A 27778-nucleotide genomic window follows, 5' to 3' on the forward strand; every position below is an offset into this window, starting at 1 on the left:
ATGGAACTGGGCTAAGACAAAGTTATAAGAAGCTCATATTTTAAATATATTCATTGTTTACAATATACAAATAGCAATCAGAAATAAAAGTATCTACCTATGTTTTGGTATGATTTACACTGAATCATTGCCTGATATAAAGTAAGTACTCATTAAATGCACATAAATAATTGAATGCAAGATTGAATAACAAAGTTCCAAGGTTTGTGAGTTAAAGGTTACATAATAGTAACTGGAACTGTCGCTTTTATTGTTGTATTTTAATCCAAATAATATTATGTGAAAAGCATCCATGCATTTTTTTACAATTGTTCATCTTCTTATTTCTTGTGCTATTTGCGCATTCAATGCCTCATTGTTCTTCTATTTCAGCTTCTCTAAAAAAGAGAACATCACTGGAATTTAGCCCTTGGGGTTTGGCATCCTTAAAAAATTAAATAAGCAATAAAAATTAGGAAGTTGTCATTTTGAGCTTTGTATAGCAACATTTTAATTACAGATGTTAAGACAAACCCACAGGCAGATGAATTATTTCCTTTATTACTTTTCAACCATATGTATGTGAAGGAGCATTTTATCTTGATATCTGCCCATCATGTCAACATATTCTGAACTCCATGCATCTTTGAAAATCCCAAACCCCTGTTTCTCTTGATTTGTAACATTGTACAGATTTGACTGTTTTATGTTTGTACCTTCTTGAAACTGCATAGGGCATACTATAAAAGGAGTTGTTACAGGGTGGATTAAGCTCACTAATACAAACATGAGGGGAAAAATTAAGGAGATGTAACAGAGTATATATAACTTACTTCATCATGAAGTGATTGCATTTAAACGTGATTGGGAGAACGTTGTTCAATTGTTGCTGAGTCACCAGGAGAGTAAAATTCAACAGTAAAGGTAGTTTCCCCTTGCTTTGCTCCTTTGTATATCTAAATCATTCCAGTTCCACTGATAATTTGCTCTAAAGGTAAACGTGAATTACAGATCACTAGGAGGATATCTACTTTTCCCAATGGAGAAAATAAATAGGAACTGAAATATAACTTTAAAGGAAGTTATTATACAAATGCCTTTCAAATGGTCATATTTCTGACAAGTCAGAAGATAAACTAGTTGATTACTACGACTGATAAAATGCATATTATTTATCATTAACAGAAGGTACATAAGAGTAAGCATTACAAAAGACAAAGAAGAACAGATCTATTTTAAGGCTTGATTTAATGATAGTTTTTGAAAAACAGCCTCTATTTATAGTTGGAGGACCAGGATCCTGTGTGATTTTTCAGAGGTTCTGTAAAGTCTTTGAAATTACGAGCATCTTTTATCTGTGTATATGCCCATGCACATTCTGAGAGCAGAAGATCTGTATTTATCCTCATATTTTTTCTAATGCAACCCTGGTGCCTGATTATGGAACCCCTGCATTCCTTAGGAATGCAAGTAAATAAAGAAAAATTTAGATTAAGAAAAATAAAAAGCTGCAATGAATTTTTTTAACATAGCATCTGCATAAATATCCACTGCCACAGACAATTCTTACTGGTATATTTTATATATCCAAAGATTGCTTTTTATGTTTACCTATGACATTTCATTATATTAAAGAAAACATAAAATAATCAGAATATCACATGTTTTGCTGATAATTTGGAAGCTATTCATCAAATAAATAAAAGGAGCTCATCTTAAACAGATTCAATAACATATTCTTTCCTACTAGCCTATTAGAGAGGAGTCAATAAATGTCTTCAGCCACCACAGAATTATCTTAGCATTTTTTTCTGCTTTGAATCAGCATACATACCAATAATTGTAGGTTCCTTGTGACCTTTAAAATATCAATTCATTTCACAGCAGAAGACATGGGAAAAAAAACATAATGGAGCAGCTTGAGCACAAACAAGCATAATTTTAAAAAATTCACGAAAGTATAAAATTATATGATATCGCACAAGAAATAAAACTACAGGGTAGTAAATATTTTTTAAAAAGAACAAACAAGGATACACATACATACTTTGTATATACATCATACACACACACAATTTGTCTTCTAAACTAAAAATAGAGGGTTTTTCCCCCCTACAGAAGTATAGTGGTATGTTTTCTCTAGGACTGAATACAAGAACAAAAATCAGCATTTAACGGTGGATCAAATGAGAAGAGAAAATAAATATGTACTCATTCCTTCTTTTTTTGTTGTTCTTACACATTAACTGCCTTTCTTCTACTCATTTCATATCACTGATTCTTTCTCCCTTTCTTTACGCTATGGAGACAGGCTGTTTATCTTAAAATTGACCAATGATAAATTTTGGTAACCACTGTCAAACAGGCTTGGCAAAGAAATATATTTAGTGGCTAGATAGTTTTCATCGTTTTGTCACTGCACTTGCATTTGGCAAGCAAAGGGAAAGCAAGAGAGGTGTTACTGAGGTGAATTACCAGGACTTGTTAGGGAATCATTGATAAAGAGGAATAATTAGAAAACTCATTCTCAACCTTCAAAAGAATTTTTCTGCCCTGGTCTGAATTTTAAGAAAGAGAAGAATGCAACCATTTATAGTAAATAATTTTATATCAATACTGTTATTCTAACATTAAATATGTAGTTTCAACATAATTTGTACTTTCTTCTTCCATAATACTTTTATTCTTACCTAGTCAAATTACTTTTTTGAATAAAGATTGAAGGATATATGCCCTTTGTTTTCAATATCTAAGGATAATCTGTCCTGGAAGACTGAAAATTGATTATGAGAAAACGGAGTCTGTGGATGCCACATACAGTTTATTGAGTGTTAAGGAATTAAAAATCCAACTTTCCTCAATACATTACATGTATAAGGAAAAAATATATCAATTTACCCACAGTTGTTGTGATTCTGAATGACTGCTTGATTATGTTACATTGAATTAAGCCAACCGGTGCAATGATGTCATTAGGCAGAAAATATATTCATAAAATCTAAAGTAGAAATGCAAATACAATTATAATATCCAGAGGCACTGAAAGATAATGGAAATTTGCTTTTGAGTTTTAGACATAAACATTTAATACAAAGATTATTTTGCCAAGTCAAGCAAAATTATTTTTCATTTGGAAAAACACTAATGTAAAGCACTAAACTGAAAATTTTTCAGCGAGCTTTTAAGTCACTTCTTTCTCTTTTTAAAATTTCTATATAATAGTAAATACATATCCTATAAATTTTGAAAAAGAATAAAACAAGTTTTTTTTAACTTTAAAAGGACTGACAACCATTTTCAAACTATTATATTCTTAATTTCAAAAATGAACAAAACATCAAATTTAAAAGGGCTCTTTCACTTAGGAAAAGATGTACTGAAACTGGAATTAAATCTGTGCAATGTGTTAGAATAGAACTCGTAAGCACTCATGGTAGATTATTGTTTGCTGGATGAAACTTAAGGACTCCATCTGTTGAGCTTTATGTGCAAATTTTATAACTCAAATTTTGGATACAATAATGTGAGTAAAATAGATGTAGCAGCAAATCATATTATTGCAAGTGAAGACAGATTATATGATGAGTTTAAAATGTAAGATATTTTTTACTGCGTAACAATGTACCGAAAATAAGATGAAGTTTTCTTCTGAAAGGCACCATGCCTAGTTCATCTTTGTAGACTATAACAAAATGCAAAGCACACTGAAACATCCAATAAATAGCTTTTATGTAAACAAAAAAATCACATTTTAAAATTAATAAAATATCTCATTTGTTCAATACTAATCACTTTTTCCAGAAAAACTGGTGAATAAAACAGGTAATTGATTATAATGTGGCTTGGCAACTGTGTTTATTCATATCTTCCCGTATCTATCCATATCTATATCAGAGAGAGAAGAGACAGATTTTTTTTTCAATCTGAATCAATTCCATAAGTCCATGGTTCTTAGACAAGGTGATCTATTTAACTAGTAATACAGAATATGCCAAAATACACTATAACAATGATTCAAACAAGCGTACTAAATATTTACATATAACAACAATATAATGGAATACATTATAATGTTATGCTACTTCTTAAAGGAGATCTTTTTAATCTGACATTCTCTCAAAGAACCTTACAGTTTTTTTCACATCCTTTCTAATCCTTGAAACTATTTCATTAGTAAGTCTTACCCACTAGTCTTTAGGTCTCGTGACAATGGGGATGATGTCTATACTGCTCATCAGTTTATTCTCCAATAATAACAATTTCCTGAGGATAACACTACAGTGTCACATAAATATACACCAGAAGTTAGTGGTAGCACAAAATAAACCCAGGAAATTTAGGTTGGAATTTGAGGAGTTAAGAGTCAGCAGAATACAGACAATAAGAGAAGAGTTTAAATAAATATTTGGGAAGAGTAAAGACTGATTTTTTTTTCTTGCTTTGTTGCATGCCTTTAAGTTTTTTGCTGACTGCTAGACATTTATTACATAATAGAAACTGACATACAAGGGCCTTTAGTGGGAGAATTTATGTTACGTTAGATAGGAGTTGGGCTTTTTTTAATGTTTGCTGTAGGTATGGGTGCCAGAAGCTTCCAATTCCTCTAGTGTGCTTGTTTCGGTCTTTCGTCTTTGGGATTGCCTGTATGCTGCCCCTTAGAGTGACTATGGGTCTGTCTTCCCCCTGTAAGCCACTGTCATCACACTACAGCTTTTTTGGTGTGGTAACAGATGGAGAGGAAGAATGTTCTATAATCTCCTAGTGAATTTCAGTGCGTAGCTACAGTTTTCTATTTCTTTGAATCCCAGTTCCTTGTTGACTGTATTTTCATCCTTTTAGGTGAAACAGAAAGGCTGGAGGGTGCTTAAGTGGGAAGGAATTCCCTTTTCCCTTGCTGGGGTAAGCTTTCTGACAAAGTTCTCTAGGCTGGGAAGTAGGCGTTCATTAAGAGCAGAGTCCCGGGCTGTGGTTTACAATGGTTACTCTTCCCCCTTCTCTGCCAGGGCCATGAGATCTTTCTTGAATTCTGTGTAGCATTCCTAGAGGCTAAGTCCTGGGAACACACAGAGAGGGGACGTGCTCAATCTGTTGACACCACAGGCGTTTCTCACTTTCCCCCTGGTCTAGACTCAGCTTCTAGAAATTGAAGTGTTCCTACCAGTTTATGACTCCAAAAGTTCTGCCCCAGGTAAGCACATCTCAGCTGTGACTCCAGATTGGCATGATTTTTCAAATGTTGGGGTGATGGTTTTCCCAGCAACCTTAGTTCTCTAATGAGTCCAAGAAAAGTCACTGAATTTCAGTCTTTCCAGTCATTTCTTGTTATAAGTACAGAAGTGGTAACTTAAAAGATCTTTACATGCAGAAACTGAAACCAGAAGATTCTCTGCCACTATTTTTTAAATTACTTTTTCAGTTTTCCTTAGAGAAAAACATTTTTGTAAAGTGAGTGGATGAGCACTATGAGGTACATCCTTACATTCTTAGTTGTGAAAGAGGGATAGAATCCTGCATTATATTTTATGTCTGTATTTTCTTACTCACCCAATAAAGCTGGTGCACAGGAGGAATTTGCAGATAGGTATTCTGATTGCTATAAAGAGATTCTCGTATTATGACTTCTCCCACATCTCAGGAACAAATACAATAACAGGACTAGAGTAGAGAAAGTGATAAAAATATATCTCCATGCACATCCCAATTATCTGGTATCCTGCTGAACATAATTACATTTTGCATGCCATATGACTATTCTTTGACCCAGGGCAAACTGATTTCATGCTGTGAAGTTTGTCTGCACTATAGTGCACTTTGCAAAAGAAGGTAAGGGATGAATTTTAAAAGGTGCATTCCCTCCAAGCAATTATAATCAACACAGATTTCTTCTGAAACCTTCCCTACTTGCCTCTGCACTAGTACTGGAGGTGACAGAGAGGAGAGAGGTCAATGCTCCTAAAAAGTGACTTAAATTAAGGTTCAATAATATATTATACAATGTTTCCAATTACTTAAATGGCACCAGTGCTCTTAGGAGTGAAACCTATGTATTTCCATAGGAAAGGAATAACTGATGAAAATAAAAAGATTTCTTTAAACATTTGAAATTTTTGAACTATAAAGCACATTTTAAGCAGCACGAGGGACGAATGTGATAAACAGTGAGGTTTTTTGCATATTGCATTTTACAAAACTTATTTCATTGTCCAAATGTAAATATCAAAATGTTTTATATAAATACATCAATGTCCTTATTTTGGTGTGAGGCAGATCATTCAAAATTGCATACAAATAGTTGACTGGAATTGCTTGGGAGCTGATTTCTTTAAATTGGGGAACACATTTTCCAGGGCATTACCATAAAGTACAAACGTATTTTACACATTCGTTGCATTTTCCAGCCACCTATAAATAACCAAGTTCATATGCTGTGATGTGGAGTGTGACCACACAGTGAAACTATGGCAGATTTAAACAGATTGAAAGAGTTGACATATTTTTTCTATTACAGACCCTTAATTTGTATCACTAGAGTTCAGATAGTTGAATATAGAAAATGGTATTAACAGACTTCAAGTTTTCCTTTTACTGCCTTGCACGTTTATTGTTATAGTGCTATTACATTATAGTATATTGCATAATAGTTTACTAATGCTACTAGGGGCCACATTATTTTTTCTCTTATCACAGTGTAATACGGCATTCATGATTTACATACCACAACGTATCAAAGTTGCCCTCCATTTCTGACCAAACAGTAACTTCGACGACTTTAACAATCATCTCTTCCACGGCTATAAAGATACTACCCACCACTCAATAGTCAGCCTAAATGCTACATTTTTCGTGAAATCTTCACATGAAACCTTTCAACAAACATCCCACTAATTATACACTCACCAAGAAGTTTCTTTTTATTTCTTGGCACATTAAATTTGACTTCTATTGAGTAATATCAACTTGTAAAATCAACCCAAACAGGGCTTCAAACTTCTAGAAACAGATGATTTTTCTCTAAGACTTTATTTTTAGATTGGTTTTAGGATCACAGCAAAATTGACAGGAAGCTACAGAGATCGCATACACACTCTGCTCCCAGACAAGCAAACCCTCCCCACTGTCGATACTCCCCATGAGAACGGTGCGTTTGCAACAACTAATGAGCCTAGTCTGACATCCCTTATTCACCCAAAGATCATAGTTCACATTCTAAGTGCTTTACATGTATAGTTTACTACCTAACTTACGAGTCGGAAGTATTGTCTCCAATTTAAATATGTGAGAACTCATGAAAAACTTGCTGAAATTCACAAAGGGGCAAGGAGGCTACAGTTCAATTAGCAGCAGGCATGCTTAGCATGATTGAAGTCCTGGATTCAATCCCCATAACCTCCATTAAAAAATAAACAAACTTAATTACATCTCCCCTCAAAAGAAGTCACAAAAGTAATAATTGGCCAAAGTCTGGTTCCAGAATTGGTGCTTCTAACAACGTTAGTATCCTGCCTTTTGTAGTTCTCAAAATTTCATATTTTTAAACCACTTATACTGGATAAAGAAATCACATCTTAGCGTATTTGATAAAAATGTACCATTGAACAATATCGTCACATCGTAAAAGTCCATGAAAATTAAGTGATTTATAGGTTTCTAAAGATGGCACTCTAAAAATTGTACTATATTCCTAGAAACTGCTCTTCAATACAATGCAGGGAGATTTAAGGCCAAAAAGTATGCTCTGTGGTGTTAACAAATCTACATTCTTCATAGCAATACTATTCCTTTCTTTCCTTTGTTAAAATAGCTCTACTGAAATAAGATTCACATACCATACAAGTGACTCATTTAAAGTATACAAGTCAATGACTTTAGTATGTTCACAGATACGTGCTACCACAATAAATTTGAGAATATTTCATCACCTCAAAAAGAAATTCTATACAATTAAACTGTGAGCTTCTTATTTTGTAATCTTCCCCACTTCCAGCCCTAAGCAACCATTAATCTATTTTGTCTATATAGATTTCTCTACTCGGAACCTTCACATAAATAGAATCATAATATATGGACTTCACTTGAATGGCTTCTTCTATTATGATTTTAAAGTTCATACAAGTTTTAACATTTATCAGTACTTTCTTCCTTTTTAGGGTTGACTAATATTCCATTTTATGGTTATGCCACATTTGTTTATTCATCCACTGGATATTTATTTTTCCACCACTTGGGAGTTACTAGTAATGCTGCTATAAATATTCTGCAAAATTTTTGTGTGTTTGAATGGGCATATGTTTTCTTTTTTCTTGAGTATATAATGAGGGTGGATATTGGAGGGTCCCTTGATAACTATATTTAATGAGGAACTGCCACACTGTTTTCTGAAGAGGTAACACCATTTTGCATTTCTATCTGCATATATGATAGTTCTAATATTTCTACAGCCTTAATACTTATCTGACTTTTCAATTCAGTTTCACTTTTAGCCATCCTAAGGCTGTGAGATGGTATCTCATTATGTTTATTTGCATTTTCCTGATGGCTATGTTGAACACCTTTTAATGTGCTTATTGGCCATCTGTATATCTTCCTTAAAGAAATATCTGTTCAGATCCTTTGATCATTTTTTGAAATGGATTGTCTTTGTTGTTAAGTTGTAAGAGTTTTTATATATTCTAGATACAAGTCCCTTACTCTATGTATGATTTGAAATACTTTCCCATTCTGTGGTTGTACCTATACTTTCTCTACAGTGTCCTTTGAAGCACAAGTTTTAATATTGAAGTCTTTTTTTAATTGTTGCTCATACTTTTGGTGTCATAGCTAATGATCCTTTGTCAAGTTCAAGGTCATAAAGATTTGCCCCTGTTTCTTCTAAGTTTTGTAATTTTGAGTCATATTTAGGTCTTTGATCCATTTTGAGTTAAATTTTGTATACGGCATTAGGTAAGGTTCTACCTTCATTTTTTTACATGTGGCTATCCAGTTGTCCCAGCACCATTTGTTGAAAAGACAATTCTTGCCACATTGAACAGTGAGCACCTTTGTAGAAAATCACTTAATATGTGTGGCTTTATTTCTGGACTCTCAGCTCTATTCTGTTGATCTATGTGTTTATTCTTGTGCCAATACTGCACTCTATTATCCATTTTAACATAAGATCACACAACAGAGAAGAGAAAGCTTTCTGACAGAAGATTAATTTCCATGTATGTGCTACTGAATATAACATTTGATTACGTGTATTAAAGATTTTTGAAACAATGAATAAATACAGAGAATATATAACATGAAGTGATTTTCCATAATTTTTTTAACAACACCCTTTGTGCCTTCCATTAGTGTTCTTACAACATGGCACCGTGTAAATGTATAATTATTTTAATCAGGGAGGTACCTACTTAGTAACTAATGGAGTCTACACTTAATTCTACTTACTGTTCAGACTCATTTCTTAAATTCTGCACTTTACAGTACACTATTGACTATAATATTTACCACTGATGCTTTTCTAACCTTTTTCAGTATCTGAGATTTTTCTTTCTGCCACAAAAAAAAAAAAATTCCTAAAAAGTGGTGTTCTTCTTTCAAATATCCTCTGTACTTTAAACCCATTCTCTCAATTATGCTTGGTTATTTTCCACCCAAGCAATCTAACATCATAGACATTAAATAAACAATAAACCCATTCTACCCCCTTCATGAAATACTTAATGATTCAATAAATTATTACATGCTCTTTAGTCTAATTTAAGAGCACATCATTTGTATTCATCATGTTTAGGGAGAATAGACAAGTAGAGGTATGTGGTATGGGCTGGCATTTTAAAATTGGATTTTTTCCTTTATATTTTGTACTACAGTCCAGAATTTTTTCAAAAAAAATTTTCCAAGATTTTTTTAAACGGAAGTATAGTCAGTTTACAATGTGTTCATTTCCGGTGTAAAGTCTAGTGATTCAGCTATACATATACATATATATTTTTTCCTTTTCATATTCTTTTTCATTATAGGCTATTACAAAGTATTGAATATAGTTCTCTATGCTCTAGAGTAAGTCCTTGTTGTTTATCTATTTTATACATAGTAATTAGTATCTGCAAATCCTGAACTCCCAGTTTTTCCCTCCACCCACCCCTTTCCCCTCTGGTAATCATAAATTTGTCTGTACAGACATAGAAAGAATTTGTTTTGATACAGAATTTCTCCCCCTCTATCGAGACAAGCTTTTCATCAAGGAAATATACCCAAGGAAAATATCCAAGCCACTTATTATTTGCTGCTTTATTTATAAAATACGTAATTCAAGAAGGTCTTTTAAGCCTTGAGAGAAAAGAGTCTCATTCATCACCCTCAGGGAAATCCTGCCAACAAGTATAGAATGTAAAATAATTTTCCTACCTCTGCAAAAGGAGCCTACCTGATAACAAGAATATCTACTGAGAGCTTAGTATTTACCAGTTAATGTTACAAATAATTAACATGTAGTAACAGAGAAAGCAACTATTATACTAATTTTAAAGATGAGGAAACCGAGGTACTGTGTTTAAGGGAATTGTTCAATGCCACCCACGTGAGAAGAGGAGGACCCAGGATTTTAGCCCTAGTTAACTGACCTACCTCATAATTATTTTAGTATTATCAAATTATTTTAAGAAGGAAGACATGAGCATAGTATTTCTTATTTTATGATTATCTATGTGAATATATCTGTAGATGTATGAAAGTCAAATGAAGAGAAAAAATACATTTGAGGAGAGTCGTGAAGCAGATATTATAGATTATTTATACGCATGATTGATTTTAATCCTTAAAATAATTATAACATTATAATACCTTGTATTCATGGGGCTCTGGTATACACTCTGAAAATGATGATATATAAAAATTTACTTAATCCTTCCATTAACCTATATAAATAACATAAATGAGCACCACGTGGCCTATGCCACTGCATTGCCCAACACCTCAAGGCTTCTCACTTTACATGTAATACAATCTTAAAATAATTAGAGTTGAAAATAAGTTTTATCACTAGTAAGAAAAGAGTATTATTAAACTGTAGGAAATGTTACTGACATTATTTTTTGCATACCCTTTTTATGGAATTCCACTCAGACTTTGTTATATTAATATTCCAAAAGCCTCAGCAAGAAAATAGCGAACTAAAGCAATGCATTTATATCAACTGGTAAACATGTTAAATTCTCATAAGTCTAAATATTTATTGCAGACTCCTTATTTCAAGTTATAGATCTTAGTCTTTGCATCAGTTTCAAGGTTTCACAGGCTCACAAATTAATTAAATATTGTTTATATAACTGGTAATTTTATATGCTGCTGTTTTCCACACTATACTACTTATGTAACAAATGTTTACAATGCCCCAGAGTTATAATACCAATTTGTTGTACTAAAATGTTTTTGTTGGTTAATTGATATAACTTCAAAATACAGTGATAAATTTGTATTTGGGATACAAAATATTTTAACATGATAAAAATACATCTAAAACATCATCACTACACATAAGTCTATAAACCAGTATGAATACTTCTGCTTAAATCATATTTATTATTATAATTCACAGCTTTATATGTATAACCACTATAATCACAATTTCCCACATAATATAAACTTATTCATACAAAATTCTTATTTAAGAAATGTTCATTTTTTTTACAAGATGGGTCAAAAATACTTTGAGGCTTCAGGAAGAAGTTCTCACTAAATCAGAAAAATTATCAGTAAATTAGTAACAATATTTCTCAAATTGATCTTCGTGTATTAAAATTATTATTTTAAAATATGTATATTGTAACTGTTTGTGTGATTTTGTTTTATTGGGAATTCCCTAGGCAGAATAATTATTCCTAAAGTTATTTTGTTAAAATATGTAACTGTAATTAACAAATACTGACTGATGGTCAGTTTTTGATAAATACCAGAATGTTAGAGAAGTACTTTTCCTTGAGTTGATGAGCTATACGCGGAAGTCACTGTAGTTGGGTAGTGGTTGTAAATGGATTATTCTTTCTCATTTAGCTTTATTCCCTTTTAATAAAATCTCTGTATGACTTAGAAAATTTAATGATCATCTACCCAGTTAGCATTAAGCTTCAAACTCAATTAGAATGTTCTGAGGAAAAATAAGGAAAAAATCTGCAACCCAATTAAGTACAGCTAGTAACTTTACACAGTGAAGGAAGGATTCTTTTTCCTTGTACAACTGCCTCTTGACTCACAGCTGAATCCGTATGATCTTTTTCTGTTTTACTGCCTTATTGCTTGATGGGTATAAATATACTGAGGCATTTAAATGTGTTATTTTAAATCAATTAATCGTAACAGTTTAGAAAGATTTCAAAATATTTCAAACATTCATTATTTTTCCACTTGAAACAAAAAAATGAGGTTATTTTCCTCTAAGTTATTCCGTACATAATTGCCACAGAACTTACTTTTTATGTGAAATACACTTGATATCCAATTTTGAAAATGTATTTGATGGATTAAACAAGACATCTAGGGAAATAAAGTAGGTAACTCTATAGATTAGACTTATGTCTTGTGGGATCTAATCTCAACATATTCATTGTTTTTTTCCCCTCTAGTTTAAGTCTACCCTTTTAAAATTCAAGGGTAATAAGACCATCTCTCCTCAGATCTCTCACAAAATATTACTTACTAACTTCACTATAAGTGGGCAAATACTTTCTAATTATAGAAATTTGTAAACCTGGCCCTATGTTAATAATCAAAATGCTGAATCTGATTTAGGGGTGACACTTTACTCAGCCCAGCTACAGGGGGCGGTAGTGTGATGGGCTCTTCTTCCTTCCCTGGCCCAGGGAGTGGCTACTCTTCCTCCTTCTGGCCTGGGGTTGCTCAGCAGGTGTGAAGAGTTGGACAGGGGGAAAGGTTAAGAGGGTCAGAGAGTTCTGACTTGCCTGGTATTGAGACATACCTGCTTTCAGGATTTGACTGTGTTTAAAGCTGATTTATTCCTTTGTCTGGTCTTTAGTAGCTCCGTAGACATTTCTCACACGTATACATCATTAAAATAGTCTTATTTTTAATTACCTTAAAAAGGTTAGATGTAGCCAGTGGTGTGCTGGGGCTAGCTAGCATTTACTAGCCCATGAGAGACAGCTGTTAGATGTTTATGAATTTTGTGAGCAGTTTGCTAAACACCATTATTAAAAGTTAAAGTATGGAAATAGAACATTAAAATTTTACAAAAAATATAAACATATCAAATATGCAGTAATTTAACTTATTTTATTATGTTTTACTATTTTATATGCTCTTGAGGTTACTCATGGCTTTTGTTCCTATTTGATGAAAACTGGTATGTTACAGCACATCTCTTCAAAAGGCAGAATTCAATGTCAATTTAGTAGCTTGAAAATTTAACAAGGTGGGAGTATTTACACCACAGAAATCAGAAAGTACTGTAAATTGGAACTTTAGTTTTTAATTGTCTAGATTTAATAGAGTAATGGGTAAAATATTAATGCATTTGAAACTAAAGTGTGTTACATATAGGTATTACAGATATTTCTGAATAGCTCAAAAATTGAGGAAATTTTTAAAATATTCATAAAATATTGTAAGATGCAGCAAATAAGTCATTCATCTGATTGTGGAAAAAGTGAAGCTCTGACATACATTTTCATTGTTTCACTTTTATCTTATTAATTTAAATAAAAATGTAAATGAGTATGTAATGTAACATGGGACCAGGCAAATAAAATGACAGTTTACACTGGAGCTACATCATTTCATCAATTACAACTGTCTTTTGGCTACAGATACAGGAGTTAGGCAAAAATCAGTAAAATAATTTTGTGATACTCAATGGACTCTGTAATAAGAAATACTGTATATTATTTGTAATGTTCATCCTACAGATCCTATGGATAAGTCAAGCTCATAATAAATCTATGGGCATATATACATGCTGACTTCTTTCCAGAAAACAGGCAGTTAAACATTACTAGCACATCACTGGGTACACGTCTGTCTATATATATTCTAGCTGATGATTTATTCCTTCCAGAATCCTAAGAATCCAGTTTCTCACTACTAAACCCGAAGAACTTCAGGCAAGGACATACAAAACACGAGGTCTGTGAATGTGATCAATTATTTGGTCAACTGGAAATATACATGGGTACTCTGCACAAGAAATTCTGAGAAGGGAGGTGGATGCCAACACTCCAGCAACTTTACTATTGTCATTAGAAAGGTTAAACTGCATGTCTCTTTAGCTTAAGTTTTTTTGGGTAGCAATCAGAAACTAGCCTTTTCTCTCCCTAACAGAAAATGACTCACAGGTTAAATACAACAAATAATCCCCAGAAAGTCCTTCTCACTTAACTTCAGACCATTATAAAATGTGTTACACATATTCCAAATAATTTAACCTGAATAGTAACAAGGAACTATGTTAATAATCATATTTTCTGCCAGCAGAATCCTCCCCGTGTCACTAACTAGTGATACACTGTTTTGTCATTAAGGAAAAATTAAGCTACATGAACCAAATGTTGCATATAAAGTTAAGAATAGCACAGTATTAAGTCTCTAGAAAATTAGTATTAAAAAGTCATTTATCGATGACATATCAAACTTCATGATTTTTAATGTAACTACAATCTACTGGACATTTACTGGGTCCTGCATACTACACTGATCAACTTACACCAACTCTGAGAATATTTTCATGTGTAGATATATAGGAATATTTTTAAACACACACACACAATGTTTTGAGATTACATAGCAAGAATTGGAAACCAGGATTTGAGCCCAGTTTTGTCAAAAATTGAAGATGCCTAAAAAAAGAATTAGAGTGTAAAATTTAATATACATGTAAAATATTTTAAAAAGAAACAGCAATGCAAATCTCTGAAGTAGAATATTTTATGAAAGTAACTCAAATTTCATCTCCATTCAATTTTCTGTCCAGATAGAAGTTATGTGGAAATACACACAGGGACACATGATAAACTGAACACAGATTTCTGAAGAAATAAAAATAACAGAGTTTTTCTTCAATTCAGCTCTCTCATCTTACTGATTAACAAGTAAAGCATAAAAAAGGAAGAGTTTGAACTTAGCTTTAATTAGCAGAACCAGAAACTCTAGTTCTTAGAGTATTTTTTAAACCTAACTAACGAAAATTATGACAGTAATTTAATACACTATCAAGTCAATTTACCTTTCAGTTATGTATCAGGAGAAAACAGTAATATAATGACTTTCAACTTCTCTTGTTGAAGCATGTTTATATTTATTTCATTCTGGTCCTGTTCAAAAGATACAATGAAATACAAAATCTATTCTCAAAATGTATTTTTCATAATCTGCATAAAACTACTGTGAATACGAACTAGGGTATTTTGTTTTGAATTCTTGTCTTCAGAGGGTATTAGAGGACAAATTTACAGATTACAGTGATTCCTTTGTATGAAAACTCAGGCTAATGACTAGAATTTGGATAGCAAAAAGCTGAATTCCACAACTGAGTTAGAAATGGCCACTTAGGCTTTGTAGCCTGTCTCTCTGAAAGCAGAAGAACGAATTTAATCAAACAGTGTGAAGAGAGTGACAGATGAAAAGCACATCAATCCCAGTAGATCTGGCCTGACTTGAAAGACAAAATCTATCACAATGAATTAAAAGCACAACGTGAAAGGGAAACAGACAGACCTGATTTACGTGCTCGCTCTACCAGAGCAAAGATAATGATTCCATCTACTCCAAGCACACTTTAGCTGCCGAGAAGAGTGTCAGGCCAGCACAGCCCCCAAAAGACAAGGCAACAGGACTCCCACATCTAACTTTAGCCATTAGCGGAATCATTTAGACTTTAGAGCAACTTGCAAAATACTTAATGGAAAGTTTAGATATAGTACTTCAAAGTTGAGAGTTTTGGACTTTCTGGGTAACTTAAAATTCCATTAGAAAACTACTGAAAAATATGATTGAAGTGTACAAATTAGAAAAAGGACATGAAATATTTGTGTGTCTGATTCAGCAGAACTTTGAATCTTTGCAATATTGTAAAAGATCACTCATTACTAGACTCAGCATCTTATTTTTAGACAGTTATATATTAAAAATTCCAGGAAATAGTTCAAATGGATTCTTTCCTTTTCCCATAAAGTCTTTGTTTTGGTCTTTGAGGTATATGTTAAATATGTGCAACTTTTTGTATATTAATGTACACATTTTAATAAGTTTGGCCATTGCATAATCCATGATACCATCACCACACACAAGATAATAAAAGCATCCATCAGCTTCAGAAATCCTTGTATTCCTTTGAGGGGGTGGAATATGTGTGTGTGTGTGAGTGTGCGCGTGTGTGTTAGGAATACTTTGAATGAGATCTACATTCTTGACAAGTTTTAAGTGTACAATACCACATGAAGTTTTAACTCTATGTTGTATAGATCTCCAGAATTTATTCATCTTTATAACCATGGAGGTTCCTCACTCCAGAATGTTGATGGGATAGGGGTGGGTGGGACATGGTGGAAACTCCGTTCTGTGAATAATGCAGTATTATCTAAGTGCGGAAGATTTTTTCACATGTATTTTTGCTATTTCCTGAATAATTATCAATTTAAATACTCAAACATATACACACAGATCTTTTGATATGGGGCAAGGAAAGAAGTGAGACTGTCTTGTAAAATCTACATGATGGGTCTGATTTCTTGGCTTTAATTTTACTTATTTACCTATTAGAACAATGGAGTGGCAAAAATAAAGTTGAGAAAATTGCTAGTACCAAATTAAAATTTTGGATTATAAGTGTAGATTGAGAAATATTATGCTTATGCCTATATTGATATAAAATATCTTTTAAGCAGGAGTCAAAATCACAGTACCAAAAGTAGTAACGTCCAAAGTGTGGTCTTTAAACTTCATATGAGAAACCATCTTCATAAAACTGAAATTAAGCTTCTAAGGTCGGATATAAACAATCATTAAACATTTAAAGTTTGGGAACAACAAAGACAATTCCAGTAGTTACTATTTGGAGAAACTACATGAGTTTCCCAGGATCATAACCCTAAAATAAATTTCCAATACCTAAAAAAAGTTGATGTAGATTTTGAAAGTTATATTTTAAATCACTGAGATAATCAACATACTAGCAAAAGCTCCAAGGCATCAAATTGTTTAGAATTTAGTTTCTTTAGTTTTAATTATCATATGCATTTCCTTGCTTTGATGTTTAGTAAATTATTATTAGAACACTTGTCCATAAAATATTGTTTGCTGCTTTCAGCTCCTACCCATTATTAACTATTTCCAAAAGTCTTGTTAAAATCTACTTCCTATGTTCAAATTCTCGTATACATATATAATTCCATGATTATCTGCTAGATAGAAAAACTGATTAGAATAATTTTTAGGTTTGAATTTATAGCATTGAAATAGTTTTGTTTAGAATCTGTATTACGATTTTACCTGAAGAGTAGAGGATTTCAGGCTTTAGAGACAAAACAAGCAGAGAACCACTTAGCTTGTTGAACTACTAAGAGACTAGAATCTGGGAGCACCATGTACAAAATAAAATGTGGGCAAAATTGTTTAAAATTCTACCTATAGGAACAAGTGACATATTTACCTGTAAAACATGCTAGAAAGCAGAGCATCTGCTAAGATAGCAGAAATTGACTCTCTGTCAACATTTTTTCTTGAGGAGACAATGGAATCAGGAAACAAAAGTAGAGGGCAGGATAAGAAATAAAGCAAAAAACAAGAAAATGAAGGGAAAATCTCCATGACAGGGCACTGATCTTGTTTTCCCATCTCTCAGGCAGACTGACAAAAGGCACTTTACTACCAGAGAGTAAGTTAGGGGGCCCTGCAACTTCATCTATGAAAAAACTGAAAGGCCCCCAAAAAGTCATTGTCAAAGGTTGCTTTCACATTCAGATCCACTTGCTTCAGGAAATAAGTGTGATTTGCGCCAAAGAAATCTTATCAACGCAAGAGGTTCCCTGGGAAGATGAATCTGGGTGGAACACTGCCACAAAGGAAGTTTCCTGGGGAGTGCTCTCAGCATTGGTACCTGGGGGCCAGGAAGGAAGCAGGACTGGGCAGAGGGAAAGGGGGAACTGCAGTTCAGTTACAAAGGCCTGAGCTAATTCTCTAATGATTCTGAATCTCAGATCTTCATATCCAATCAACAATGACTATTTGGTTGGGGGCTGTCCCAGGAAGAGGTAGGTGACTTTTGAGGTGTGACTTCATCAGAGATGAGAGGGACTTAGGTGAGACTGCTGGCTGCTAACACCGCCATTAGCTGGGAAACCAAAGCTTGAGTTCTGCAGGGCAAATCTGGAGAAAACATGACATAGCCCACTACAATCCACATTTATTCCAAGAATTTTAGAAGTCTCAGCAGGATTAACTAAAATCAATTGTGACCGTATCAAGACCTAAGTGTTCCTCAGCTGAATTTTCTTTCCTTAAGTTTCCCACAGTCCTTGATGCCAAGAATATGTGCCAATGAAGTTCATGCATGCACCTCTCAATAACTCTGAGTGCAATTTCTGTGAAACTCAACCTGTGATTTGTACTTATAACAATGTTCACTGATCCACTTGGCAAATGTATACTTTCAAAAACCTGCAATTCTGGACACCATAGGCTTCGAGATTCTAATTCCTAGAGGAGAAATTCTTCTACCAGATGCTATAGCAGGAATTCCACTAATACTCAAAGTTAAGACTGCTCCCTGCCCATTCATTTCAGTCTTCTAAGACACCAGCAGTCAGGAAAAAAAATCACCTACCATTCAGTGAGAATTGATTGCAATCATTGGAATGAGGTAAGCTTGCGGTGACACAGCAGTGTCAAAGACTAAGTATAGCACCCTGGAGATCATCAGTGTAATTCTGATAGTCAGTGGACAAGCACAGCATCAGTGCCCATGTACAGCCTGGGATACAAGGCTAAGATTACTCAGGGACGAAGATCTAGGTCACCCTACCGAGTAAGCCACCTATTCCATCAGAAGAGTGTAGAATGGATAACAGAGGAAGGATCTTATGAGAATCAGCTGTGACTTAGGGAGCAGATGGGGGAGACTACCATTTGTTCCTATAATCATTCTTATCAACGTCCCCTACAAAGGAGGCCTAGAAGGGAAGTTTTAAAGTTAACAGACTGAGGTATGAGACATACTACAATCATTGTATAAGAGCAAGATTAATGAAAGGACATAGATCTCTGGAGTTAATAAAATAAAAATATAATTTAATAGATACTATTTAAGGAAAAATCTTCATGCATAAATCAAAGCAAAAAGTGGAATAGAGTAAAAATTAAAAATAAGAGACCTTAGTACCTATCGAGGAAGAAGATCTAAAGATGTTTAGAAAAGATGAACAAAGAAATGAGAGAGAAGTTCCTAGAACTGAAGGCTTTAAGTCTCCAGATTAAAAATGTTTACATAATACCAACTACAATACATATACAAAGATCCACAAAAATATGTTCATCATCAAATTCCTGAACACTGGAGATGAAGGTACAATATTTAATGTGTACAGGTAAAAAAAATAAATAAACATAGTCTACTCAGTCACTATTCTCCATGTATGTGTTTTTCAAAAGCATGACTGGATATTAGAGAAAAATTTTCCATGACTGCAAAATTCTGTGAGAAACCTCAATAAACAAAAGATGGAGGACAAAAAAAAAATACATTTTCAAACTTGTAATTATTCATAAAACATCCTTCTTATTCAGAATTTCTCAGGAAATTTATAAAATATATTCTCCAGAACATAAGGAAACAGACCTTAAAATAAAGTGTTGAGACCTAAAAAAAATCTAACTCAATAAGGAAAAAAAATCTCATGACGACACTTCTAAGCCTTGAAGAATCGCAAAGTATCACACATCACTAATTCTCCTTCCAAACGCTAATCCATATGATGCCAGAAAACCAAGAAGTAAATATATCTGACTTGCACATACAACCCCCTCAAAAAGAGACCAAGAGCAGAAGAAAATTGTTAGCCAGCTTATGTACGAAGATTAATGGTTACAGGAATAGGAATTAGGGATGAGAAGATATCCTTACAAGTCTTCTTTTATTGGATAATAACCCTCTACATTGTTATTTCAAAACAAAAAAACTTGGTAGCAAATTTTGCTGGATTACATTAAGATGTCTATAGCATCTTGCAAGGAAGGGGAAGTTTCCCCATATAAGGAATAGCCCGTTTCTTCTTTTCCCTATCCCTACTCTTTATCCAGAGAACTTGATTATTAGAGTTGAAATACAGTTCTTAAACAGCATGTTCTGAAACAAATATTCCTTATCAACTATGACTTTAGTATCAAGTTCTCTTCTCTGTTCTCAAGGGGCTCTCTTAACCACCATCTAAGCATGTCATGCATAGTGAAGTCTAAGTATGTCTCCTAAATAGAATCCATCATCCAAGCTGTTTAGTAACCCCAGGAGAATATTGCACCCATGAGGGAACACAACATGACATGAAAAATTCAATCATGATTAAAAGCAATAACAGACTTCTGGTTTCTAGCACAATATATAAAGAACTTGGAAGTTGTCATTTTCATCTTCACAACAAGAAAAAACCTGAACAAACTGCTCATGACAACTCTTTTAAATCTATCAGAGAATTGATGTCACAGGTCAAATCACCACATTAAAGACTAAGATAGGTAAATATGGAGAATCAAAGGCATTTGAGAGCCAAAGCTGCTGCCCCTGGAGCCAACAACTGATAGAAATCATTAATGGGTAATTAACTACCTGATGAGGGCTGAGATTGAGACATTAAAAACTCTTTGGGGCCCAGTCTTAAGGAGATCCCCCAAACCTTTGAGTTTTACTTCCATGTGTCCCACCAGGTTCTCAGGGTAAATAATTGTGAAAAAAATCCCCTCCTGCTTCTGGCAGAGGAGGAGAAAAGTAATCATTTTAAAATAGTCCTCTAGCAGGCTGTTATTAACAAAGGCTTGGTCCTAAATTGAGCTATTTTACTAAAGCCTAACCAACTCTGATTTTACCAGAGCTTAACTCACCTGCGGGTAGGGAAATATCTAACCCCCTCCCTTACCAACCCTCCTGTCTCACACAGAAGGGTGTGGCAGGGAAGCTGAGGAGCACTTACGGAGGTCAGGGCCAAGGGCCCAGACTCACTCAAATACTGAAACCTAATCATGGAACTTTAGCACACTTCCTCCTCTACTACACCTTAACGCCATTTCAGTCCTGGTTCTATGTAGTAACAGGGGTTACAGGTGAAGGAACTGAAGGGCTCAGACACTATTCAAGAAGTGGTCTCTAGAGAAACATAAGACAAAGGGGGAAATAAAAATGAGAACTCTGGAGATCTCAGACTCTGATACCTACATCCAGAGATAACACAACGCAGTTTGACTCCTAATCTAACTTATGCTATGAGGTCAGCATTATCTTAATACCAAAACAAGACAAATGTATTATAGGAAAGGAAAATTACAAATAGCTCTCATGAACATAGATACAAAACCTCAAAATATTAGAAACATTATACATCAGGGATATGTAGAATTTACTTCAAGTATACAAGGCTAAGGCTAGTTTAACATTGTTACTGCATTTTTTATTTCCAGCATCTCCTTTTGATTCTTAGCATTTCCATCTACTTACAATACCCATCTGTTCTTGTATACTTCTTCCATTAAAGCCTTTAGCAAGTTGATTGAAGTTTTTAACTACAAATTATCGATTCCCAGTCTGGTAATTCTCAAATTTCTGCTATATCTATGTCTGGTTTTGATGCATGATTTATGTCTCCAAATCGGGTTTTTTGTCTTAGTATGCCTGGTAATTTTTGTTGAAAGTTGGACGTGTACTGGGTAAACAGGAACTGAGGTAGAGAGGCTTTTATTGTAAGATTTTGTGTTTATCTGGCTAGGAGTTGGCTGTAATTACTGTTTGCTATAATTGTTAAATTGTCCTCTGATGTCCTTGCTTTGGCTGTCATGTTTGGGTTTTCCTAGAGATTTCTCCTTAAATAAGGTTTGAGCATGTAGTTCTGTCTTTTGTATTCCCCTGTTATTGCACAGGACCTCTACTGATATGTTCTAGTGAGCCTAAGCCCCAGACTATGACCTTCACGAGTGCTTCCCAGTTGACTTATTTGGCTTTTCCTCTCTCAGGTGTAGTGGAAAGCAAATAGGGAATGAGAGCAATTTTTCTCCTTCCACACGTGGAAAGCTAAAGGGGAGGAGAGTTAGATATTCCCCTCTTTCAAGATCAGTTATTCTACTAAACCCCCAATAAGTTAAGGTCTGGTAAAGAAGTTCCCTTGAGGATGGTCCATTTAAAAAGAGCAGAATTCCCTGGATGTATTTTAAATTGCTACTTTTCCCCTCCTCTTGCCAGAAGCAGCAGGGGACTTTTCCCAATCTGCACTCTTGTAACCTGGTAGATCTCCTAGAGGTAAAATTCATGAAAGTGAATATGTGTATATTGGCGGGGGGGGGGGTCCTAAGGCTAGCCCCGCCCTCCTGGAATTCTTAACTCTCAACCTTGCCTGCATTGAGCCAGTAGCAATATAGTTTTTTTTCCTACCAAGCTAACTGTCTCTTCAGTTTTTCAGGCAGCAGTTTTTCATATGATCTTAACTCTCTGAGGAAGCTAAGAACAATTGTTGATTTTCAGCTTGTTCAGCTTTTTTCTTGTTCTGTGAATAGAGAGTAAACTTCGAGTTCCTATGCTGGACCAGAAACTGGAAGTCAGATCATCTTTATTTAGAGGCTTATAAAAAAGAAAAATGTAAATTTGAGTTATAGTTGAACTAATGATTGAGAATTTTTCCAATAGAAAAATACTCTATTTTAAAACATTTCATGGAGCAACAACTACAAACACATAAACTCACCATAGAAAAATCCTCTATCTCAATTAAATGCAATTTAAGAACATCAGTAACAATAGACTTAAAATAGAAGTCTTCCAAAAACTGAAAAAAATTACACTTATTTGCAAAGAAATGAGAACTATATAAATATCCATTTTTCAAGAGCAAACTAAGATGTACAAAGGTAATGGAGTAATAGTGTAAAAGTGTTGAAGAAAAACAACTTAGAGCATTTAATTTTAATGCCAGCTAAAATATCTTTTAAATGCCAAGAAAATAAACATACTCTCAGGCAACCACAGTTAGTATATCAAAGAACCTCTCAGGAAACTACTCTCAGAGAACTACTGCATCAATGTAAGGAACTAATTCATAAAAACTTAGAAAGTATAAAACATGTTTAAGTAAATAACAGTGAATTTCACTGCTGTCCAAAAAAACTCCTATAAAAAAATGAAATGCAGTGTAAAACATACATACAAAGTAACCCCAAAATGGCAAGAAATTATGAAAAATAGAGGTCAAGCAAATTCCTTCTGACAAGGAAAAGATATAGATTCCATTAAACTTAAAACTACACACACACACACACACAAAATAGGCATAATTATGAGGCTATTTCATTTTTTTTTTAATGTCTCATAACAAGAGCCTGCAGCCAGGATAGCCCATGAATATTATTTCAGCTGATCACAAATTCAGGGACCAAGAAAAGCTTCTCTATGGTTATGCTGGTGTTATGTTTGCAAAGGAGTTGTAGCAGATCCAAGTATTCTGTCCACAAAAAACATTATCCAAAGCCAGAAAGGGATGAGTTGCGGTTTTACACCTATCTAGGAAATTTTTCCCTAACACCATCTCGATCTCCGTCTCCACATTAGCCAAGAGTGCTTACCAAGGACATATCTAAAACAATCACTGACAAAGAGAATGGAATTACTATGATTGCTAATTAATATTCAATCACTACTCAATTATTAGACTTGGAATATGATTCATGAAACCCAAATAACTGAACAAACTTAAATGTACCATGGACTGAGCATTATCTCAATAAGTAGACTGGAACTATCCGGGTAAACGGTAGACTTGATACAGTTTGGAAAAATATGATAGCTAACGGTAAGAAGTTTCCAGACAGAAATAGGTATGTATGCAGCAAATAATAAAAAACTGGAAAAATTAATTCAAAACAGATCTTCAATAAAAAAATTATTGGCCCTGAATTACAGTGTTTACATAGTCAAAATGATAAAAACACCTATCTATAAAATTAAATATAATAACAATATTGGAGAATGGAAAGACAGAGGATATTGAATATTTATATTTTCATTATTATAGGAATCTACTACATACTATGTAAACCAAATACATCAAATAATGTAAGTGTACCATTTAATATATAAAGCTAATTACCAGAAGTTAATTGTCTTCCATTATGACTTCAAACAGTAAAAGACACTTAAAGGAAAATGATCGAAGGTAGAAATTTAAGGTGTCATTTTTTGAAATTTAAATGTTAGAAAATAATCTATTAAACCTTAAATCTTTCCTTTAGTCATAGCACAATATTTAATCAAAAAGACTATGCATTACAAATATGTTGATGTCACCGTTTCTTCATAAAATGGAAATATCCAAATATGCCAACTGTAAATAACTTCCAATAGATGATTACTTTTCGGACTTCATTAATGGACAGGACAGGGGCTACATAACTACTATTTTCACATGTTTCTTCCAGGTGGCAGCAATAAAGAGAAATGCCAGTTAACTTTTTTTAGTTTTCTAAAATGTTAATGTAATACTTAAGATTCTCAAGTGTCATAAATTTTATGACCAAAAATAATTTGACAAAAAGCCAACATGAAAAATATTTACTGAAAATGGAAAAAATATAGTTTGATAACTGTACCTTCAAGCCTTTATACCAATTGGAAAGCAATAAAGCAGTGAGATTAAAATTATGTATTCTAAAGTAAACACATATTTTTACCTTGTTTCTACCACTTTATTAACTGTATAACTTTGGAATGTTACTTAAAATATGAGTTTCCAAGAATTATATAATAAAAGGAACAAAAATATATAATACTGAGTGTATACCACATCCCAGGAAAGATCCTGTCAACTATGTACAATTATCATTGTCTCTATTTTACATGAGGAAGCTGAGGCACTACAGAATTTTAAAAGTTGTCTAAGATCACACAGGTTCTAAATAGCAAAACTGAAACTCAGTCTCAGCCAGGCTGACTTCAAAGTCCATGCTCTAAATCAAAGCTATACTGCCTTTTCATAAGATAGGGTATGATATTGGGAGAATTAAATATAATACATCTAAATTGCATATGATTGCTCAGTGAATTTTAGCTTGCACATTTTTATTAGCAGTTAGAACTCTAAATTATCACTAATATATCATTTTTGTCTTAATGATGTGCCCATTGAATTACTGGCTCCAGACTGAGAATATCTCCAAGATAAAGTACTTGACATTAGCATTGTAAAAGCGGCTTGGCAAAACTGTACCTATTGTTGTGACTTGACTCTGCCCCTTTGCCTGTGTGTTATTGTGGATTCTCTTAGAAAAAGGTAACAAATATGCTTTGCCAAAGTTGAACTCACTTAAGAGCAGGCAGTAGGGATTGATAGAGAAAGGTAAAGGTGTGAGCTATTGGAGGGGCAAACGGACTGGGCCAATGATGGACTGAATGTGAAATTAAGGAAGACTGAGGACTTCATGATGTACAGGACTCCCAGAATGAGCATCAGGTTTCTGGTCTGGCAACTGGATTGTTGGTACAAACAGCTGAGAATGATGAGTTCAGTTTTTAGACATCTTGAATCTTCTGCTGCTACTCAGTATACAGATGGAAATAGCCTGGCAGCTACAAGATTGAATTTTTTGAAACTCTGGAAGAAAACTAAATTTTAAGGGTAACCAATGCATAAGTTACAGGATATTTTAACGAGACCGAACTGATACCACTCTGAGCCTCCAGACCAAAGCTCTTTATCTTAGAATATTTAAGGACAAACAATTATCCAGATTTATGTCCTTGGGAGCTAGAGACGGGATATTGGTTCAACTTTAACTGTCTCCAAATGTGGGGTACAGGCATATCTACGCAGTGGGGTTCTGGCCGAGTGACACAATTCAGGTGATAAACAGACAAAAATCAGCATAAGGGAAAAAGAATAATAAACAGCACAGACCCAGGTTTATGCCCAGGAGGTAAACAGACTAAGATACCAATCTTTAAAAGTGCACAGAGTAAATTTCAGATCAGTGACAGAGATGTACAAGGCCTCTTAAAGATTCTGGAAATTTTATTACTTTTTCATAGGCTTTTTAAAATGGACTGTCAATTTCCTTTCATAATTAGCAGTAAAACTCTTCAATAATTGCAGGCAGACTTACTGCTTCATTAGAAAGGTAAGTGAGGCATATTTAAAAAGTTTTTTCTTCTCCAAAGACAATTTTGAGGCAAGAAAAAAAGAATAAAACAAATATTTTTAAAAATGGTATTATAAAGGGTAGTTTTTTTGTTGTTCTTCCTTTAGGCTCTAGGATGATTTAGGAATCAGAAAGTATAAAATTAATATATATGTTTTTCTTTTCACAATCTTCTTTCACACCCATTTTTCTTTGGTGTGAGATTATTATTCCTGTAATACAGAACTCATTAGGTGTGAATTCCAGCCTGATAGCTATGTATTCACCTTCCATAAGGGTCTCTATGTGGCAACAGAAGGTATTTGTTTTGGCCCAAGGCTTTTCTGAGTGTTATGAAGGCTAAAGAAAACAGGTTTTCCTGCAAATCTAAGGGGTTTTTTTTTTCCTTTTTTTTATTGGCTCTCTCAGCCAAATAGTATCCTAACAAACTTTAAAATACCACTGGAGTTATTTTGGAAGGTTTCCCTGCCCCCAAGGTGATAAACAGGGAGGAAGGAAGGAGAAGGGGAGGGTAAAAAGAAAACTATAGACCATATTAACATTTTTTTCCTATTTTCAAATACATACATACAGACTGTATTTATCAATACATGCTTTATGCAATGAAGAACTCGTGTATTACTTTTACACTGCTGCATAGTAAGTTACATGTAAGTACAGCTTAAAATAACACACTATCTCACACTGTTTACAGGTCAGGTCAGAGCACAACCTACCTGGTTCCTGGGCTGGCGTCAGCAGGACTGCTTTCTCATCTGAAGGCTGGACGAATCCTCGATGGAGCTTATTTAGGTGGTTGGCCAATTTCATTCCTTGACTAAGGGCCCTCGGCTTTTTGCTAGCTGTTGGCGAGAGGCTGCCCCCAATCCTAGAAGCCAGTTTAAGTTTTTAGATCCAACCCACAGTGCCAAGCCCAGTGGGCTTCTCCAACATGGTGGAGTCGTCAATGAACGAGTCAGCAAGCAGATCCTCTCCCTTCAGCTGGAGCCCAGGCCCTCCTTTAAAGGCTTTTACTTTAGTAAGTCAGGCTCAGGCAGAATCATCTCCTTTTCTGATTAACTCCAATCAGCTGAGTTGGAAGCTTAGTTATATCTAAAACATCCTTTCACTTTTGCCTTCATTCTTCACCTGCCTGGCTCCAGACGAATACATGAAGCTGCCTAGTACTCCAAAGCTTAAGTCATTTATCCATGTTTAACTTGAACTGTACTTTGTTAAAGCAATCGTTACTGAACCAGATCTTCTGCCGGATGCACAGCAAGCCAAAAAGCTGAGATGCCGAGGTTTGCAGCAAAGAGGGTTTATTCTCAAGGCAGCTAAGCCAGAAAACCAAAGAACAAATCTCAAACCCACTTCCACCAAGGCAAAGGGCTGGGGTACTTACGGGAGAAAATAAAGAAGCAGGGCGCTGTGGGGCAAGCGGAGC

General features: G+C 34.1%; 1 long non-coding RNA gene across 1 annotated transcript; it reads right to left on the minus strand.

The window, feature by feature from the left end:
• Window positions 1-329: 329 nt before the first annotated feature.
• Window positions 330-27778, minus strand: LOC140685531 (uncharacterized). Its single transcript, XR_012058786.1, has 3 exons — window positions 27069-27778; window positions 813-967; window positions 330-377 (listed from the first exon to the last, which is right to left on the minus strand). It is a non-coding gene; the product is annotated as an uncharacterized lncRNA (long non-coding RNA).

Source organism: Vicugna pacos, chromosome 14 (genome assembly GCF_048564905.1).
Source record: "Vicugna pacos chromosome 14, VicPac4, whole genome shotgun sequence".
Taxonomy (NCBI): Eukaryota; Metazoa; Chordata; class Mammalia; order Artiodactyla; family Camelidae; genus Vicugna; species Vicugna pacos.